The sequence below is a fragment of the Camelus dromedarius genome, chromosome 8 (genome assembly GCF_036321535.1).
Source record: "Camelus dromedarius isolate mCamDro1 chromosome 8, mCamDro1.pat, whole genome shotgun sequence".
In the NCBI taxonomy this organism is placed as follows: Eukaryota; Metazoa; Chordata; class Mammalia; order Artiodactyla; family Camelidae; genus Camelus; species Camelus dromedarius.
This window is the reverse complement of record NC_087443.1, coordinates 42875763-42889009: the sequence shown is the minus strand read 5'-3', so window position 1 is coordinate 42889009 and position 13247 is coordinate 42875763. Positions and strand designations below refer to the sequence as shown.

Below are 13247 nucleotides of genomic sequence, written 5' to 3'. Positions count from 1 at the left end.
CTGCTGCGGGCAGAACTGGTATCAGATGTTCTCTGAAACATACTGTCTTTCATCTAGAGTCAGAAGTTAGATATACGAGAAGGAGGAGGAGGAGGAGGAGGAGGACAGCCATCAGCCATGGTTGTGGAGGGTGAGACTGACAGACCTAAGCCGAACAGGAGAGAACAGAGGTAGTTCTTGCTACAGCACAGTGGAGATGGATAACCTCACAGCTCCCAGACTCACAGACTTCTCAGCTTCCAGCCACCTCACCCGTGCTCCACTCCAGGAGTCATTTTTGGCACCAGGCTAGCTGAGGCTTATGGGCTTCTCCTTGTGCTTCTTCCCATGGTTTCAGCTGGGGGCCAGGGATCTTTACTATTTTAAGGATGGGGTGCTTAGGGAGCTGCCATGGGAGGACTGTTGCATAATTCAGCTCCCAAGGGGTTTATTCAGGTGCTTTTCAAACATAACATACTTCAGGACATCAATGGCCACACCTTCCTGTCCATATATTAACCGTCCAAATTGATCATAGATGGTCAGAGTCTGCTAAGTGCGCATGAGGACAATGATGTGGCCATTCATGATGTCCTGGTTCCGCATGTCTGAGAAGCAAATCTGAACCACTAGGGTGGCTCTGAAGAGTCTACAAAGCTCCAGCAAACGGTCTTATGTTTGATGTCCCAGACCACATCCAGGAAACAGTTATCAATTACCAAGCTATGAAGCTGATCATGATCTAAATTGTTTAGAAAAAGGTGAGCATCAATAAAGATAGCCTCAGCTTTCTCAGGGAAGTCCTTTGTTTTCAAATTAGCATCATATTCTTTTACCTTCTGAATGGACAATTGTGAAGCTACATTCTTCTTTAACTGCTCAGTTCTCTGTGTCAGTCCTTTCTTTGAAAGAGATGACATGAGAGCATTACCCTCAGGAGGAACACAGGTGTCAAAGATCCAGCTCTACAGGCCAGATGCACGGGATGCGCCAAATGTTCCAGAGGCATGGCCAGTCCTGCTTTCCCAGCACATTCTATAAACGCCTTTTTCTGATTTGTATTTGGGTTCAAAAATAGGGGGTGTGAAATGTTTTTTAGTTCTCACAGCTGTGTACTGAGTCACCAGGACTGACTGCAGAGACCACTATTCAGAAGCTCTGGATAAGTAAGACAACCTCCCCCGGCATGGGGGCTGCCGGTTCTTTCACACAAAGGCCTCTTGAATGAGGACTAGGAGTGAAGAGCCAGGGGCAGGAGAGAAGGCACATAGAATGGGGCTAGCTGCGTATGGAATCCAACTGAGTACCATGACCTAGCCAAAATGACACACAAAATCAAACATAGCAGCAACTTTTTTCCTAGAAAAAAAATGGAAACAACTTAAATGTCCTTTACCAAATCAGTGACTAAGCAAACTTGTACATCTATACCACGGAATACTACTCAGCAATAAAAAAGAGCAAACAACCACTGATGCAGGTAACAACTTAGAGAGAACTCAAAGGCATGCTGAGTGAAATAAGCCAATCTCAAAAGGTGCCGTATGATTCCATTTATAAAACATTATTAAAATTACAAAATTATGCAGATGGAGAATAGATTGGTGGTTACCCGGAGTTAGGAATGAGGACAGGGGATTGGTATGGCTATAAAGGGATTGTAGGAAGGACTGATGGAATAGTTCTATATAGTGACTGTGGTGGTAACTACACAGATCTACAAATGTGATGAAATTGCATAAAACTACACACACACACATGCACATGCACGTGCAAAATTGGTAAAATCCAAAATAACCTCTGTAGATGGTATCAATGCCATTTGCCTGTTCTAATATTGTGCTATGGTTGCTACTGAGGGACTGAGTGAAGGATACATGAGACCTTTTATATTGTTTTTGCAAATTCCTGTGAATCTAAACTCATTTCGAATTTAAAAGTTTTTAAAAGTACATGGGTTTAAAATTGCTTTGTCTTCCAATTTTTAATTTGCACCTAACCAAATTAATTATTCACCAGTATCTATGACTCACTCATTGTACATCAGCTATATTACACAGACTTTCTATTGGCAATTTTGTGCTCCATTAAAAAAAATCCAAGGGCCTCTGAATGCTTCTCCAAAACCTTTAAAAGATTATGCATGGTCAGCCCTATATGCAGACACCAAAAGAAGCTACTAACCATCAACCTCTATGCCATTGCCTAAGCTCACCTAATGTTAATCCTCTAGTAACTGTTAAAATACAGAAGGACCTTGTCAAAATGGAAAGATGTCGCCCTTGCTGGACTAAGAATGGCCTTTATCAGGGTCATTTGGGAGTCACCAGGTGTTACTGAGTCCCTCTCTCAGTATACAAGTATGTCTACAAAATCCTCGTGTTGCCTCTGGAGGGCGCTGATCCCGTTTTTCGTGCCTCCAAAGTGAAATTCTTTCAGAGCCAGACAGAGCCTAGAAAATCACAAGGGTCCCTCATTACCACCACAGGGCGACCTTTGCCAAGTGCAAAACAAAATCATCTGCAGAGTCTCGGCTGCTGTGTTAGTGCCTCATTCAGCACCACAGACTTCGGTGCACGGTGGAGCAGGGCCACATTCACAGCCTAGCTGTCCCTGCAGCCCGGTGTTCCCAGGCCCTGATGCCACCTGTGCCTGCTCATCTGCAGTGACCTCGCTTAGGTGGCTCCCCTTCGGGTTTCTGAGGCCCTCGTGGGGGTGAACTGACCCAGGGTTCCCTGGATGCTTCTCTTCTTTCACCCCTGATTTCCTATGCACGCAGGGAGCAGGGCAGGGAGTTTTCTTTGGCTGACTCGGTGTTTGGCAGCCACTTAGGAGTGAAATTGCTCTGTGCTGGGCAACTGAGATGAAAACCAGAAGGTGCAGCCAGAGAACAGGCCTGGAAGACATAGATTCCAGATCTATTCCTTGCACACAATGCAACTGCAGTAATGACTACTAATATGGTGGGAGGTGGGGAGGGGCATAGTTTTTCCATTAGTAAAATTTTGATGACAAGGGGGCCGGGTGCCCGATGCAGAAAGCAGAGGGATGGTGATAAAAGGAACCACCTAAAATTAAACTGTGAGTAAGCACTAGGATCAAATTACGAGATAAGTTTCAAACAGTGATCAAAGTTTGCAAAAGTCCTAGGTGCATTTTCTGAAAATGTAAATTGATATGTATTTACGTATCTTATATGTGTCTATATGATTCCCCAATTAGATCATAAGTTCCTCAAAAGTCAGACCCCGAGAATGGCTGGTCTCTTTTGCTGCATGTACTAGAATTCAATAAATTACAGAAGGCTACTCACATTTGCCCAGTACCTAGTCTGTGTTCTTTTAAAGATGCAAATTCATTCCATTTAATCCTCACAGCAATGCCATTAGCACATATTATTGCCTGCATTTTGCAGATGTGGAAAAGCACTCAAAGTTTTAGTCACACGCTCAACGATTTATAGGTAGTTAAGTGGGAGGACTGACATTCAAATACAGGTCTGTGTGTCTAACCCTAAGACCATGTTCTCTCAACAGCACCAGTCTCCCAAATATTTATTCATTTACTTCAGCTCAAATGTATGCAAAATATGTATGTGTATATGTACATTTTAAATGCTTAAGGTAACCCAAAATAAATCTTTACTAACTAGCTCACATTGAAAGAAGGCTAGGTTCGTGATTATAGTTCTAATGACACAAAAACTTCCTTAAGTGCTTCCTGAATCGAGCAATAATAAGTCATGCTCTATATCATTTGTGTTAATTGAAAATGGGAAGTATGGGTACAGTAGCTCTTTATGAAGAAGGTAACTTGTCTAAAATGCTTCCCAATATTAAAAAAAAAAAAAATGATATTAGCTGGAGGGAGAGAAGGGAGATGGAGAAACCAAAAGGAGGAAAAAAAAGGTTGCTTTTGTGCTGGCTTCAGAAAGGAACTCCAGTGAAATTTCAGAGCACTGTGGGGTTATTTCAAATTCTGAATTACAGCAGCTTGCTAGGCAGTTAGATAGAGATGAGCACTGGGCAGGGAGAGAGGAAGGGGAAAGGAGCAACCCAGAAAATAATGGTATGCCTGCACTCAGGACAAGGGGCTCCAAAAACTTTCTCTAAATGAGGGCCAACAAAGAAGACAGCTAGGATCCAATGCTGCATCCATGCAATAGAAAGAAGGAGCCGGCTTAACCTGGTCCAATGCTCATTATAATGTAATTAATATTACATTTTGAGCCCCCTCCCGTGGGTTTCTCTGTGTGCTTCATGGGTAAGAACCGCCCAAAAGGGGATGGGCGCACCTGAGCACAAGGGACCTGAGCTGTCAGTCAGCCTGAGCACTCAACCTGAGCCGTGAATCAATCAATCAATCACGAAAAACACCCCTAAGCCAGGATATAGAAACAGGAGAAATAAAGGAATGGCGCCATTTTTCCTCTCTTGGACTGGCCCGCTCCCAACAATTGGGAGCGTACTCTATTTTACTACCTTTTTGCTTTACTAATAAAATCTTCTTTATATCACACTTTCTGTCCCTCATTAAAAATTATTTTTTTTTTTCTAGTGACTAAGAACCGAGGTAATTCTTATTTCCCTCCTCCTGGTAACACTTTCAGTTACAAAAATTTTTGGTGACGTCTTCACTAGTGCAGGTAGTATTGTTGCCGATAGATGGAACCGGTGTTCCAGGTTCTTGTCCTGTCCCAGAAAGAATTCAGAGACAAGACATAGTGGTTAAAAAAGGTAAAATGAGGATTTATTAAAGGATAGACAGTACACTCTCAGGGGAGAGCGGGCGGGCTGAGGTGAGCGGCTGCCCTGAGTTTCTTTGGCAAGTTAGCCACATAGGGTGTAAAAATGAATGGGCAGAATATTCATTGGCGAGGGAAGCGTTTGGGGTTGTATTCCCTGATTATCATCCCAACTCCACCTTCCCAAAGTGAGGAGGGATTTTTGTCCTTATTTAGTCTGGATCGGAAGTGTCATGGCATCGGTGCATGATGGGTACTTCTGATCAGCAAGGCTAATTTTATTGAAATGAGGGCATAATGAGCAAAAGGTTACATTCGGACACTAGAAATTCCTGCCTTTTCTCACCTTTCTTTGTTCTTCTCAAGGCCACTTGTCACCCCAAAAGGCATGATCTCTTATCAGCCCAAAGGTTCCTGCTTTTCCTTCTCTGCCCAGGGACCCCTGGTGCTTACATGATGTGTGGTTTCCTGCATTTGGCCTGTGCCCCTCCTTTCTGCCCAATTCCTGCCATTTGGTCGGTGTCCCCCTTTCTCTGCTCATATCTAGCTACCTGTCTGCTCTACCAGTATTAGGAACTTGTGTGTTGGAGGACAACACAAATTGCTTGACAGAAGTGACAAGCTCTGCCTCATGCAAAATCTTACTTCCACCTGCCAAGTAATTCCAGAGGCTTTTTTTTTAATAAAGGGTATTATAAAACAAAAAAAAATATCTGATACAGTCTCTCAAATACAGCACAGGATTAGAGCTGAAGTCTGATGTAAAATATAGCGTGAACTGCATTCGCTGCTGAAAACGTAGAACTTTACCTGAGCCTCACATTCCCGGAAAACAGGGATAGTCAATACATCCTTTCGTATTTCAGAAAACAGTTTATTGCAAAGAAGCATCCTTTCACATATGACTTGTATAAAACCCATGGATGACTCCACTGTGTGTCTCTGCCAAGGCCAGGCACAGGCTCTCGAAATTCCCTTTCTTTACCTAATAAATGATTGCTTGAACTGTTTATCCCCACTGAACAGTCCGGACAAAATGCTCACTAACTTGACCTGACCAACTTTCATCCGGCTTCTCTCTTTCCCCCAGAATCCTGAACTTTGGCCCACAGTTGCACGTAAGCAAGCATTAGGAGCTTAAGGAAGCACTGGAATACAGAACAAAACCCCTTAACAGCCTTTCCTGAGAATCAGCTGACCACAAAAACAGACATTTTCTGCTCAACTGACCAACCAATCCCCGGCTCACCCCACTCTCCACACCCAGACCTTCCTAGCTTTGTTTATTTCTCCCTTTAAAATGAAATCCCTTTCTGCCTGGCCTTTGAGACCCTTATAGATATAATGGTCAGAGCCTTCTGTTGCAATAGTTCCTTCCCTCCTACTGTAATAGCCCCCCTCTCCCAACTCCCATAGTCTTTTCAACTAAAGTCCCTCCTTACTTGAGTCTGGGTTTGTTTTTTTATTTGACACTGCCTGAAGATATAGTTTCTAATATTTTTGGAATTATCTTCTCCTCTGTCATGTTTGCTTTTATTTATGATTTCACTTTTATGGATTTTAAGTATTCACAGCTGATACAGAAGCCCCACAGGCAGAGGGATCAAACTCTCCAAGGGTATTAACAAGCTCCCCACATACCTCTTAGGTTAAAATGGAAATGAATAGATAGGTAGGAGGGCTGCTTCCATATGCAAACTCCTCCAGATAATCAATTCTATTCTAATATCTTGCTGGCTGCAGAATTACAGCTTCTGGGGCCATTTAATTCACTTCCAGCTAATGCCTAAGGTGCCAATGGATAACAAAGGAAAAACAAAAAGTAGAGATCAAACTAAAATATTTCATTAGATCACAGCAAGTTAAAAGCCTGGCCAACTCTAAGTTTCACAGAGCATCTCTGTCATCTCATCCCTGAACTGGCCCAAATAAAAGGTTTGCTAGTGTTTACAAACTATCAACTTTGCACCTTGAAAATACTTATGTTATCATAGGAAGTTCAATGATATTATTTTAAACAAAAGTTAGGTTATACAGACTGGTAAAGGATGTTTTTGACTAGTGTATTTAGTAATAGATAAAACCATAAGTTAAAAATTATAAATCACATTTAATTATACATATTTAATGAATTTTTCACTGAAATCATAGCTAAATTTAAATAATCGGATTACGTAGTATCCGTAGTCATAGGGTGCTTTTGCTGGTTTTGAGACAGGAAGAAAGGGGACAGGGCACGGCCATTCAAGGAATGACACAGCAATTAACACCAAGATTGAGGAAGATTCAACCTCCAGTGGGCCTTGAGGCTCAAGATGGTGGGAGATTTCACTTCTGGTAGACTTTGAGCTTCATTATACGCTCATTGTAATATATTAGCGTGGTAAATGGCACTCCCATAGGCACAATGACAGTTTGGAGGCTGACCATAAAAGGTCAAAAAGTGGATGGTGGTACAGTTCCTGGGAAACCCAGCCCCTTCCTCAAAGTAGCTGGAATAATCCTCCCGCTTGTTAGCATATAAAGTTACCCAGCCTATAAAAACTAACACCCACCACACCTCATGGCTGCTCTCCCTTCTGAGTGAGACAGACTGCACTCTGTCTGCAGAGTGTGTAACTACTCTGAGCACCCAACCCCCACACCTAGTGGCCTTTCTCCTGCCTTCTGAAACAGCCTGCACTCTGTCTATGGAATAAGTATCTCTTTGAATAAATCTACTTTTACTCAACTGTGGCTCACTCTTAAACTCCTTCCTGTGAGAAGCCAAGGACCCACACTTGGCGGAGTACATCCCAGGGACTCAACAGAAGTTGCCTTGAAGTCTCTGTTCTTTGTTGGAGATTTGCAGATTCGTGGGGGTTTTGGGGGGGGGGGTTGGTTTGTTTTTGTTTTCTCGTCATTCTATTGTGATATCAAGAAACTAAGAAGCCTAATGAAAAAGTAAAATGCTTATGTTGGGACACAGACATCCTCTCGCCCCACATTCTTTTTCCTGTATCAGTTTCCTGCTCAGAAGTTTCTGGTACACATTGTCATGGTTACAAGGATCAGCAGTATAATGAGAAATGTTTAAAAACTGGCTCTGGAAGAGAGGGGATGTGTAGCACCTGACGATTTCCATGGTGTAAATACTCCCACCATGGTCAATTTCAAGCTTGCAATGTGACTGCACTTGGAGTTGAGAAAGAGATGCTCAGCAATCAACCACACTGATACAATAGATGTAGATAACCTCAAGAGCACAGAATAATAAAATGAGGTAAAATAATTAGGAAGTGATGAGTTTTGAGTACATATAATTTTTGGTTTTAATATAACTTAATTGTCAGTTTACATAATTTACATTTTATTAATGGCTGTGTGAAACAACAGGCTTGCAAAATTCCTGGAAATTTAACAGTCAGCTTCCGTATGCTGGCACAAGCTGATACCAGTGCCTGCAACCCCTAGAGGCCTAGGTAACATTATTTAAGACAGGAATGATTCAGCTCACAGAAGCTTAAGCTTTTACTGACCAAAAGGCATATATCACCTGTGGTAGTTTGAATGGTGGCTCCCAAAAGATATGTCCAACTGGAACCTGTGAACATGGGCTTATTTGGAAAAAGAGTCTTTGCTGATGGAATTAAGAACCTCAAGATCAGATCATCCTGGATTATCTGGGTGGGCCCTAAATCCAACAGCCCTATGTCCTGATGAAAAAAGACGCAGACAGAAGAGAACACATTGACACAGGGAGAAAGGCCACATAAAGAAGGAAGCAGGGTGGGTAGGGTATAGCTCAAGTGGCAGAGCACATGCTTAGCATGCACAAGGTCCTGGTTCAACACCCAGTACCTCCTCTAAAAATAAATAAATGAATGAACCTCCCCCTTCAAAACAAAACAAAACAAAAAATTTAAAAGAAAGAAAAGAAGGAAGCAGAATTTATGGTCAGTTAATACACAACAAAGGAGGCAAGAATATACAATGGAGAAAAGACAGTCTCTTCAACTAGTGGTGCTAGGAAAACTGGACAGCTACCTGTAAAAGACTGAAATTAAAACATTCTCTAATACCATATACAAAAATAAACTCCAAATGGATTAAAGACCTGAATGTAAGACCAGATACTATAAAACTCCTAGAGGAAAACATAGGCAGAACACTCTTGGACATAACACAGCAATATTTTTTTTTGTAACCAGCTCCTAGAGTAATGGAAATAAAAGCAAAAAAAAAAAAAAAAAAAAAAAAAAAAAAAGGGATGTAATTAAATTTAAAAGCTTTTGCACAGCTAAGGATACCATCAACAAAACAAAAAGACAACCTACAAAATGGGAAAAAATATTCGCAAATGATGTGACCAATAAAGGACTAATTTCCAAAATATACAAACAACTTATACAGCTTAATATCAAAAAAAAAAAAAGCAACTCAATCAAAAAACGGGCAGAAGAACTAAATAGACATTTCTCCAAAGAAGACATACAGATGGTCAATAAGCACATGAAAAGATGCTCAACATTTCTCATTGTCAGAGAAATGCAAATGAAAACTACAATGAGATATCACCTCACACCAAACAGAATGGACATTATTAAAAAGTCCACAAACAATAAATGGTGGAGAGGCTGTGGAGAAAAGGGAACCCTCCTACACTGTCGGTGGGAATGTAGGTTGGTGCAGCCACTATGGAAAAACAGTATGGAGATTCCTCAAAAGACTAAAATAGACTTATCATATGATTCAGCAATCCCACTCCTGGGCATATATCCAGAGGAAAATATAATTCAAAAAATTACATGCACCCCAATGTTCACAGCAGCACTATTTAAAATAGCCAAGATACGGAAACAACACAAATGTCCATCGACAGATGATTGGATAAAGAAAATGTGGTATAGGTATACAATGGAATACTACTCAAGCATTAAAAAGAATAAAATAATCCATTTGCAGCAACATGGATGGATCTGGAGACCATCATTCTAAGTGAAGTAAGCCAGAAATAGAAAGAAAAATACCATATGATACCACTTATATGTGGAATCGTAAAAAAAAAAAAAAGGAGGGCAGACACAAATGAACTTATCTGCAACACAGAAACAGACTCACAGACAGAGAAAACAAACTTATGGTTACCGGTGGGTAAAGAGAGTGGGAAGGGGTAAATTGGGAATTCAAAATTTGTACCTCTTGGGGAGTGATGGAAATGTTAGCTATCTTGATTGTGGTGGTGGTTTCACTGGTATATACATTTATCAAAACTCATCAAATTGTTCATCTCAAATATGTGTAGTTTACTGTACAGGAATCATACCATAATAAAAGTGTTTAAAAAAAAAAAAAAAGAAGAAGGAAGCAGAGACTCAGGCAACCCATCTACAAGCCAAGGAAAGTCAAGCATTGCCAGCAGCCACCAGAAGCTAGGAAAGCACCCTGGAACAATTCTCTCTCTGATCCTCCAGAAGGAACCAACCCTGCCGACATCTTGATTCTGGACGGCTGGCCTCCAGAACTGTGAGAAAATTAACTTCTGTTGCTTTAAGCCACCAAGTTTGTGGTAATTTATTATGACAGCCTCAGGAAATGAATATGCTACTCCATGACAGTTAGCCCTGGTCAAACTAAACTCAAAGAAAGAGGCTTTCCAGATTTTAAAAGCTTTAAACTAATACCTTGGAAAAATTTGCAGCCCTGTAATCACGTAGGATCACAGTGGAGAAAACAGGTAAAATTTAAAGAGAAAGACAGCTTACTGCTGGTATTCCTTTTTGTTGTAAAAAGTCATCTCATATCTTAGTACTCCTTATAGGTCAGGCATGACTAGACTTCCTGGTGACCTAGACCCAATCTCAAAACTACTGATAGCCAGAGCTTATTTACCAGGTGGGGAAAACAGATGTTCTTAAATTTCTCAGCCGTAGCCTTCTTTTTATGTCCAGAGGATCAGCTCCTGTTTTAATTGTATTTAATTCCTGTTTCCTAACTCTATTAATTGGGAAAGAAACGAGTAAAGAAAGAATCTGTGATAGGTGAACATCCAAGAGACCTTGTAAAGGATAGCAGGCTTGAAATTTTCCCATTGATTGTCATTATTAATCTGACTACATAATTGGTAGGGCCCAGTGCAAAATCTCAAGACAGTTACAGCAGAGCATTAAACCAAGCAGGAGCCCTTCTAAGCACGGGTCTTGTGCAAATGCATGAGTCACGTGCCCATGAGTCCAGCCCTATCAATGGGATATCAAGCCGAGCTACTACAGACTAGAAATTTTGATTCTTGAATCTAATATACTACTCTCAACTTTTTTACTAGTTCTTATTTCCATTTAGAAATGACTTGCCATGTTATTTGTTGCAAATAAATATTGATATGCATTGAATTTTTTTTTAGAAGCTTTATTCACAACCACCAAAAAATGGAAACAACCCCAAGCTTTCATCTGGTGAATGTAAAACAAACTGGTATATCCATACAATGGAACACCGCCAAAAAGCAACAACATGGATGAATCTCCACGATGTTATGCCCGGTGCAAGAACTCAGCCTCCAAAGGTCACATCATGCATGATGACGTGACACCCTGGAAAAGGCAAATCCACAGGGATGGAGAACAGATCACTGTTTGCCAGAGGCTGGGGTGGGGCGAGGGCTTGACTCCAAAGCAGAAGCACTGGGGAATATTTAGGAGGAAGGGCCCTGCTTTGTGTTCCTATTGCGGGGATGGTTACATAACACCATACACGTGTCAAACCCTTAGGACTGTACAACCAAAAAAAAAGTTAATTTTATGGTATGCTAACTTAGGAATTTTTTTGAATGAGAAAAAAATTGGCCATATATATCCAAATACATTTTTCTTATAAAGTACTTTAAAAGAAATTTTCCATCTGAGTTTCTGCCAGAAAAGCTGCTTTGAGGGGCTCTGCCACATCAGCCCTGGTATTCTGTGGGACTGTTTTTCCATCTGTGAAACAAGATCTGTCCAGAGCAGTGATTTGGCATTCATTTTCCTCCCCAGTTTCATCCCTGGGCACTCCTTTTGTGAAAGTGAGGCAAGGGCACATTTGGAGACGAAGAATGTTCAGCATCCACCAGGCTCCAGACCCACAGCTCTACGTCAACTGGAGCAGTCGTGCTTTTGTTTATTTCGTGTATCGGTTGTCTGCAGAACTTTCATTTAGAATAGCTGTTCCCAAGCCACATCCTTAGGTATCTGGGGAGTTTGAACAATCCCAGATTCCAGGCCCTAGTGGTGGAGTCAACTCGACTGTCCGTTGGGCAAGTGCCCCCGTGGATCTCAGTGGTTAGCCAGAATGAGGCACTGGTTCTAATGGTCAGTGATGCCAAACTAGATGTTTCAGGGGGAGCATGAAGTGTGGGTTCTTGCTTCAGAACCTTTGGATACATAATTGGATTCTGAAAAGGCTGCTAAGTCTAGGCCTCCCCTGACACAGGGTCTGAAAGGACCTTAAACTTCTCCCTCCCCCCACAGGACAATTTTAGAGAAGAGCACTTTGTAACAATAAAGAGCTGTGCAAAGATGGGGGAAATGCTGTTATGAGGTTGAAAGTGGTGACCAAAGACAGCAGGACTGGGGAGTATCATTAATAACAAGAGCTGCCCTTTACTCCAAGCAGGTGCCCTGTGCCAGTCCCACTGTTAGCGATCCTTTTACCCTCACAACAACCCTGGGAGAGAAGAGCTGTCATTGCAGAGAGGGGTAAGGAAACTGAACCCCCAAGAAGCCCCAGGTCACAGGATGACAGAGCTGGGTCCCAGCCCACACCCCCAACCGTCCGGGCCAAGAGGAAACCATGAGGTCTGACATCAGGCCTGCTCTCTCAGCACAGGCCCCAGAGAAAGGGACTGATGCTACCTTCCATCTAAAGGCTGGTGGGAAGTCACTAAAGGCACCTTGAGACCTTGCCATCTGAAATAGCTCTCAAAAATTACTTTCAAGTTTTATATAATGAAATGCTTTCCTCAAAACCTATCTTATGCTTAAGTCTAACCTATAAACCCAGAGTTGGGCTGCCGTGGTTGAAGGTGGGGGGCAAGGGTGGCCAAAGGTTCCCAAGGCTCCTAGAGCAACACTTGATGGCCACTTACCTAGTAAATTGGCACTTCCTGTGAGAGGTACAAGAGCCATGATGCCTAAGGCCCTGGTTTTGGGTTCCAAAGAATGAAGTGGGACACAGGCTGCCTTGCTCCTGTGAAGTCCATCCCGGGAAGGGCTGCAGGATTCCAGGCCTGCCACATGCAACGAGCATGGGGGCAGGTGCATCTGAATGGGTAGCCCCTGCTTCCCCCACTCTGGCCTGGCCCCAGCGGTCGTGCCCTGGCACTCACAAGATAGGAAACTTATTTTCACCATCTTACTTTTAGTAAGAGTTTTACTCCTCAGAGATACGGATTATAAGGTTAAAAACTGCAGTCGCCTTCCCTTTTTTCTTGGCTTTCTAAGAGCCATCATCTGATTTTCTCTATCAACTAAAGTAGAATGTTCAAGCTCAGATCTTGGTGTGGAATCAA

At 42.1% G+C, this 13247-nt stretch overlaps 1 pseudogene; it reads right to left on the bottom strand.

Annotated features, from left to right (window-relative positions):
- Window positions 1–271: 271 nt before the first annotated feature.
- LOC105093893 (large ribosomal subunit protein mL45-like) lies at window positions 272–13089 on the bottom strand (annotated as a pseudogene).
- Window positions 13090–13247: the final 158 nt, after the last annotated feature.